This window comes from Protomyctophum bolini (genome assembly GCF_963924005.1).
Source record: "Protomyctophum bolini genome assembly, chromosome: 19".
NCBI lineage: Eukaryota > Metazoa > Chordata > Actinopteri > Myctophiformes > Myctophidae > Protomyctophum > Protomyctophum bolini.
Genome location: NC_137880.1, coordinates 29,670,832 through 29,679,818, shown reverse-complemented (window position 1 = coordinate 29,679,818; position 8,987 = coordinate 29,670,832).

The following is an 8,987-nucleotide window of genomic DNA, read 5'->3' as shown; positions in this document are numbered from 1 at the left end:
GTCATATTCAGGGTTGGGGAAACACCTCCCTGATGGGGCTGAACAATGATAATTCATATTCAGGGGTGGGGGAACACCTCCCTGATGGGGCTGAACAATGATAATTCGTATTCAGGGGTGGGGAAACACCTCCCTGGCGGGGCTGAACAATGATAATGTGCAGCTCTTGCTCCACTCTGTACAGACGTAACTACAGGCATACAGACAAATGAGGCACCTCACCCCAAGTGACAGGGTTCTATAATTCATTCTGACCTGAGATCAGGTTCTAAAAATGTCTTCTACATCCTGACAGTTTTCATTCTGACCTGAGACCAGATTAAAAAAATGTCTTCTATGTCAGTCGCTCTTCGATTTTTAAAAAATAGCAGACCTACAAGCTCGTAGCGCGCCACTCGGTGGCGCGCTATGAGCTTGTAGATCTGCTATTTTTCAATAGCTAAAGCACGACATGATGCCAACACCAAAATGGGTTCCCGCCCAAAATGGGATAATTCATTACCGTGGTGGGGTATGATTCATGCATTTCAGAGACAAGCACCAAATTGGCATAAGTGACAATGGAGACACTGTCCCCGGAGTATACGCGTCGTCCAGACAGAAGATGTGTTAGAATGGACATTAACAAGCTGATTGCATTCAGTGGATCTATCCTGGCCCATTTTCATGATTTCTGGCATTACTCTTCTCCTCGTTTATTTTTTAATCGAAGCAGAACCGGAACGTACGCTAACTCTGGTCTCTGAAGCACTACCATGATTCTCCTCCAAATGAATGGGAGTTTTAACAAGTTGCTTCCAGAAGACTCTGTACAGTTCATGGTTTGAAATTGCGCGTGCGTGCGTGTGCATGCGTGTGCGTGCATGCATGTGTGTATCCATCCTTGGATTTATGGCTAGCTACACATTTCAAAAAAAATATGCAACTGTATGACAATTGCATGTTAGATTGAAGGGACTGGATGCATTATGCTGTCCTACGGAAAGAGTGGTGCATTGGTATTGTAACATCTTAAAGAGTGGTGCATTGGTATTGTAACATCTTAAAGAGTGGTGCATTGGTATTGTAACATCTTAAATTATACACTTTTTACCATGGCTTCTGAGACTCAGATCTCCAACCCACAAGCACCTTGGACAGTGGCGTCATTTCATCACCACTTGTTACTTTGAAAACAATTTCAGATCATCTTCAAAGAACCAAACACACCCTTGCACTTACTCCCCCTAGTCCGCACCCATCAGGGCATGTTTATATCTCTGTTCTGCTAATATGTTCCTGTCTCCTCTTCTGTGCTTCCCCCTTTTTTATGGTTTCCTTTCTCTCTTCATCACATTACCCCTATATCTCCCCTTTACACACCCATGTTTTGGCTAAGTCATTTTACAAGAACAATTCTCAAGGAGAAGTCATGCCTCCTTCTTCAGCACCTCATTTGTTGAGGTCAATTACTTGGCAAGGGATAGTTTGGGTTTGGACTTGTGGGTCTATCCATGCAACAAACAAATTGTCCAGATAAAGCATTAGATCAATCTCATGACTGAAGAGAGTGAAATCTGGTTCCTGAAAAATAGATACTGTATTAAAACCATGTGTTGACCAAACGTAATGGAGGGTAACCTAAATATTTTGTACATTGGTGATCAATGATAGGCTACTACCGTGTAACTTCTATTTGTGTAACAGATGTGGGTTTACATAACCTTACAGTATGGTATTTCTGTTGTTGGCATCACATTTGGCTCATAATCCCGTGACTGTCTGTAGCGCTGTCACTCATTGTAATATATATGTGCAGAAGACCTGAGGGAAACTTACTATATATCCAACTAAGTACTGCAGATGCATGCTGGGACACAGAAGCCCATTCTTTTATGTGCAGAAAATAATTTGATTGATGCCAACCTTTTTTCGAACGCCCTGTTTTTTAAAGCCCTGAAAGCTTCATATTTGGCTTCATATGTAGTTTGTACCAGTGTGTTCTGGTGTGAACTGTGAAGTAGGAGTCATTAGTGCAGCAACAGAGTTGGACATTTCCTGCTAGCTTCACAGGTGTACATTCCCACAAGTAGGCCATGTATGGGGTTAGTATGGGGTTAGTAATAAATAAAAAATCACACCCGTGTGAACTGAGCGGTGCAACTGTCTGTCCTCACTTTTTATCCTCAATACGTACTTTGCTCAGCCAATCAAATCATCGCTATGGGGTACACATGCACACACAAATCATACATCATATTCATACATCACATTCCATGCTCAGCCAATTAATTGTAAACGCTGTAGTCCTGTAGATCTAAAGGTCAAAGGTCTTTTGACTAATGTGTGTGTGCTTCAGTTCCTGAGGGATCCTCACGGCTCTCTACCATATTGCCGAATTTCGTGAAGAACGACAGCTCAGAACTGCCAAAACTGCTAAAATGGCGGAATTTTCACGGAAACAAGTGGGGTCTAAGCCCTTTGCGTTTACCTTTCATGACATGAAATGCAGCTCATAGTGCTTTACAGAGCAATAAATGAATGAATGAGTGAGTGAATAAATGGATGGATGAGTGTGAATGGATGGATGGATGAGTGAGTGAGTGTGAATGGATGGATAGGATAGTTTGTTGATTAGTCCTTAAATTGACACTTAATAAATGTGTAGATACCCTGTATACACAAGGGCGTATGTTGCTTGTTTATACGGTTCACAACCCACAGGTTGAGAATAACTGACATACTGAATAACTGACAACTGATATATGAAATACAGAAATTGCGATAGAACTATTACAAGGCAACATTTGTTCATTCTAACTGCAAAGTGCAACTACTCAGATGGTGTGTGTGTGTTGGCTTAAACGAGGTTGTTACTGTACATTAACAGTTTCCCAAACAGATGAGTTATGAAAAGAACAGAGAACACGTACTGGCGGGGGGAGGGGGCTGTAACTGATACAGATTGAAAGATGAGTCACTGTAAATGATAAACTAGACTGACTCACTGGCTTAAAAGACTTGTCAATATACTGTAGATATTTTCTGGTGGGCAGTAAAGGGCCAACTATAACAAATTAAAAAATGGTTCTAACTTAAGTCAAGTGGATTGCAGAGTCCACGACAACTATATAAAAAATACAATAGTGAACATTATAGTTAGTTATTGTTATACAGTAGTTATAGTGCTCGGTGTGAATGGCGTTTTATGAAGTACTTTGGCTTTCACTCCACTACATTTCAAAGACAAATAATGTACTTTTTACTACATACCTGTAAGGGTTAACTTTAAACTCGGCACAGACTTTTTTCTGTAAAATGCGTACATTTCAATACAGCTTATATTCAACATAGCATTGACATAAAAATCTAATGTACTCTTATTTGTAGGCCTACTTTTGAATACTACTACTACTTCTACGTATTTTAAAAAGCAGGTACACCAAACAGTACTTTAACTCAAGTATAAATTCGACAGAGCAACAAGGATACTTTGACAAACATATTTACTGGATATTGTAATTATACTGTTGCCTAATATTACAATAAGATAATCTGTGTTTTCTACTGTTCTTACTGTTGCCAGATGCCAGATAGATGTAATTGTTTTTTATTGTGTTCTATGAAATGACCTAATACTTGGAATGGTGATGGTGTGGGATGGGGGCATAGAGACCACTACTGACCCAGACAGTGTGACTCAGCCAGGGGTGAGATGATGTTGCTGTTGTCATCTGAAGCCTCGGGCGGTCACATCCACCAGAAGGTCATGGTAGATATTATGACAGGTTATGCCAAAATGACAGGTTAGATGCAACAACAAATATCAGGTGATAATTTTGTTTATACTGCACCTAGTCTTATTTATTTTATTCAAATTTGTATTTGAACTGTGCTTATTGCTTAAATAAATGAACATGAATAGAACCACAGCTTTCTTATATTGAACAATATAATAAGAACATGAATGAACATAGTTTATCCTTAATCCTCACCTTAAAATGCTGTCACGTGATATTTACATAGCATCTTGTTGCTGGACCCTTGTTCTGGTTAGATTGGTTTGGGTTAACTTGACATTCTGTCCAAATCTGCTGTGTTAACAATTTAAACCTTATGTACTTAGTTGACTGGGGTCCCGCAGGATTATATATACACAGTATAGTTTGGATCATGGAACATCTATTAATTGTTGAGTGAAATTTGGGATCCGAGTGAAGTTATCTCCTCTGTTTACAAAAGCGTTATATTTCTTTGTGTCCAGCAAGGTTTATGCTTCCACAGTGACTCGATGGGAGCACTCATCGAAACTCACTCCTAAGTGTCATGTTTCTAAATATAAAAATGGTTTGGGATCACAGTGAGGTCACATTACAACATCAACACAGACAGTGATGGTAATAATCTCTATTCGTTGACAGCTATATTCTATTATATGCTCTAATATACTGTATATACCTTTTTAATGTCTCTCAATAAAGTATTGCATCGGAGCTAAACGTGTGGGTCTAGTACTTTTATATTTTTTACTACAGTAAAGTTGGTAGTTAGCCCCACTGTAGCAGTCCTACAGTAGTTAATTCTACTTGCAGACACGCCACACACACAATCAAACATCCACCATAAACAAGATGCCACGATTCTATTAGGTTTGGGTTTTGGGGTGGATTTAAAAAAAAATTGGCTGACAGGATCTTCACTTTCTTGTTACTTGTTCTTTCAACTGGGTCTTCCCGGAGAGATAGGCCAGGACTTGTGAGCTGCATGGATGGTTTACAGATGCAAGACTGAAATCCATCGCACAGCTGGGGTAATGTTTGGGAACAGTTCTAACAATTTCCTTGGCTCATGTTCTTGCCAGACCATGTTTGACTAAATACTGCTCTATCTACAAAGTAAAGTTTGGATCATTCATAAGGCTCAATGAGCTTGTGCATCACAGATATATGGTAACTGTACTGGTGCTAAGCCACAAGGTGGAGCAGTCTATGGAGCAGAAGCCAGGGCTCTCCCAGGTGACCTGGAAAAAGAAAAAAGAATCATATGCCTCCACATAAATTATATTGTTGCTAGAGGATAGGAGTCCATGCAGTCTTCTATATGGAAGGTTGCTTATTGATGGAGTAACTGAATCAATGGCAGTGTGGTCTAAGTGGATAATTCCTTATTTATCATTGCTCTGTGTACATTTGTACGTAAACCACGCTTCCAGTAATCTCTTCTACTGAGTGAAATTTATCAACTACACGTCAGTCAGAATGCATGGGCACGTGTACAGCATTTGAGCACAGCTCACTCAGGTACACTATCAGCTTATTTGTCCAAGGAGTTTCTCAGTTAGTATTTAGGCAGTTGCTATTTTCATTTATTTTCTCTCTTGCATATACACACACACACACACACACACACACACACACACACACTTGGTTCACCAAAAGATCTCACAAAGCCAAGGGACGCTGACTCTTACCTCACAGGAAAGATTCTGGCTGCAATCTGTCTCTGGCCTCTTCACTCCAACTGGAGTGTTTCACCTGCAGATGTATGGCAGTGGCAGTGATTCATAGGCTGATTGTGGAAGCTGTAGTGTTCCTCCAGGATTGTAGTATTTGCATAGGGAGGGATGTACTGTGTGTCCCTTTCAATAGGAGTATCTTTTTATATTTTTCCAAAAAGAATGCAAACAGCCAAAAGCATATTACAAGTTGTCCCCCTATTCAGGGAGGAAAAACGGGCAAGCACCTGGGTGAGTTGTCCAGTATTCGATAGAATAGACCAATACCTCCTTCTATTGTTTTGAACAACCAGCCAGACGAGACCTCTCTTCTGACCTCAAATGGGACGCACCAAGTTCAGTGCATGCTTAGCTTTTTTTCATTTTACATTTTTCACAAAATACACATACCACGTAGTCCGTACCCCCCACAACCCTTCCCCTCCCCACAAACAAACAACCCACATACATACAATCAGTTGTTTTTAAGTAATGTGTTAGTATACTTTTAGTTAGCACTGGAACATTTTCTAGTGTCTTCTCTGTGTATGAGTTGCTACACCTGCATGCACAATTTATGTGATACACTGAATTAGGCTTCTTTCTCACTATGCTATATATTGGAGACTTGATAGAACTGGATGGAGTGTAAGAGATTAGGCAGTACCAGTAGGCAGTACTGTATGTAGGCATAGATCAGATACTATGGATCTGTAGAGTTTTGATTGATTGGAGTATTTATTGACAGTTTGCAGAATTACAGTACATTTCAAGCACAACTCAATGCAAAAACGTAACTGAGTGGACGACATCATAAAGCATTACACTTGTTTACAATAGGGCCCACCATTTTCAATTCATCAAAACATTTAGACCGTTTTAGAGACATACGAATATACACTTATACAATATACATACAGTATATAGCCAAAAACAGGAAATCATCATAGGAGGTAAAAAAGTGAAAATATATATATACAATGAGGGGGAAAAGGGGTGGGTGGGGGATTCAAATTTTACGGGGGCCAGTTTCGAATTTGCAGCCATCAGTAAGTGCCCTTTGAGAGCAGTTTTGAAGGAGTCAAGGAATTCGCATGTCTTAATGACTGTTGGTAGGGCGTTCCACATTTTGGTGGCATAGGAGCAAAATTAATTTAGTCCCTTGTTAGTGCCGAGTCTTGGTTGTACATGGTTTGTTGAACTCCCTCTGGTGTTGTGAGTGTGGACTTCGTTGACATTAAGGAAGTATTTAGACAGGTACATGGGTATCTTGGTGGTGTATCGAATAAGAGACTGATAAGGAGTGTAATACCTGCACAACAGGCTGATAAGTATTCATGACATTTCTAAGATATACCCGACAGTTAAAATGTTAGTCGAGGCAGTTATTCTTTTGCGAGGGAGTGCATAATCTGCATTTACTCAATTTCTCACTTTGTTTATTGGTATGGAGATGGACAGGACTTCTGAGCTGTGGTGTTGTTTTATGCTATTTATATAACTTTGTTTAACACAGATGGATCTGAGCTATGTCTGAATCTGTCAGGTTCCAGCATCGGACATGAGTGATTGGGTCAGCCGGTTGCAATCATAATATGGAAGGACAGGAACTAGGGGTGTTGTGGTGTTGATGGTATTGTACGTGTGAGGGTGGGGCTCTTTGGTAAGGCCATCTCTCCTGTGTGGGCTGTTGCATGCCTTCGGTTTATGTTTTTCTCGTCCATGATGGGCATGAAGTGATTCCACTGCCAAAGGAAAAAGCCCCAAATCTAATGTCGGCAGGTGCTCAGAATCCGATGCGTGGACACCCATTGTATGTGACATGTTACATACCTTCTTCTACACAGTATGGCTATGGGCTAAGGCTGGGCAGTGGAAGAAATGTGAAATCAAACTACCGTAGATGGGATGTGAGGGCCATATGGAGACACTTATCTACTAACTTTCGTGCATGTGAAAGGCCTAATCATATCAATGAGTCATGGTATATACAGTATAAAACCTGGAGGTGAGGATGGGGTTTGGATCAAATCCGCTGTCAAATACGTTAAAAATAGGAGACAGTGGTATGTACAGTATTATGGTGGAAAGATGATGGAGCAGCTACGAGGCTCATAAGGATGTAATTACCTTCCAGATTTACATGCATGTTCAAGGTCTTAAACAAATAAATATATCATGGTGTACTGTATGTTAAAAAATATGTCTTCAGTTTTCAAACAAGCATTGCCTCCCTGTCTAGCTTCACAGAAACAAGTCTGTCATGGTGCATATTTTCATGTCAGGTTTTATAAAGGCACAATCTTGAATTGGTGTATGTATTAGAAAGCATTGCATAACAATAGGCTATGAATCATGATAATTTTCACATGTTAGAGATGACTTGTCTAAAATAATATTTAAAATACATACAACAATATTAGGATTTGGGTGGGTAAAACGGTTTTGGCTCTGTGTGTCTGGACTGGCTCCTACTCTCAGTAGTCCATCAAAATCTCTTTTCTCTCCTAGCCTCCAGGGTAGGAAAGAAATCAAATGGGATCATCCCAATGATCTGGCTACTGGCAGCACCTCCTCTTCAGACTCTCCAAATCTTGGACCAAGTGTTTGAGCAGCCCAAACAGGTAGGTGTATTTCAGGACTGGTCTGATAAAGGTCACGTATGCTATCTGGGTCAGAGAGGAGCTTTGCTCCATTTTGGCGTTGTTTAGATAGTGAACACTTGGTTGAGCCTTAATTCTTGGCCGATTCTAAAACGTCTTATAAATCCTAAGAGATTTCTGACAAGCTAAGCACGTGCACTTGATTCCCCCCACTTATTGCAAGATGATTCTCAGAAATGAACAGTTGTGTTCCTCTTGAGAAGATTACTTATCTTTTGAGAAATTCGAAACATTTTTGAAGATTTGGCAACCTTATTTGAATTATAGGCCTATGGAAAGATTGTCCTTACCTGTATCAGATATGTTAGTTTTTTTCAGCTATCTGCAGTCTAGATCTATTGCTTCTAGAAACTTAATTTCTATATAGTGGATTTGTCTATTATTATTATTATTTCATCTTTATTTTTGTTATGGTTTAACTGTGCAATCATGCCCACTATGGCAGTGCATTTTATCTACAATTCGATATTTAGTCTTCACCCAACCATCTTTATCTGCTTATATCTGGAGTCGAGTTGCGGAGGTAGAAGTTTCAGCAGAGAATCCTCTTCTTCCCTTTCCTGACAGTTTTCGTAATTTGTTTTGATCGGCTCAGCAGCAGATTTAAACCGGAAACACACAACACCAAAAACATATGTGATTCCGGTTCAAATCTGCTGCTGAGCTAATCAAATGAAGCCATGAGAAACTGATTCAGAACAGCTAATGGGTATGCCACCTTCTGGAAAAGGGAACTAAAGTTCTACATAGAGCCTATTCCGAGTCTCTCACAGATGACAGGTGCTGCCCCTGTACTGCCCACGTTTCACATACATGCAAATGTAGTGACAAATAATACCTCAAAGTGGGGT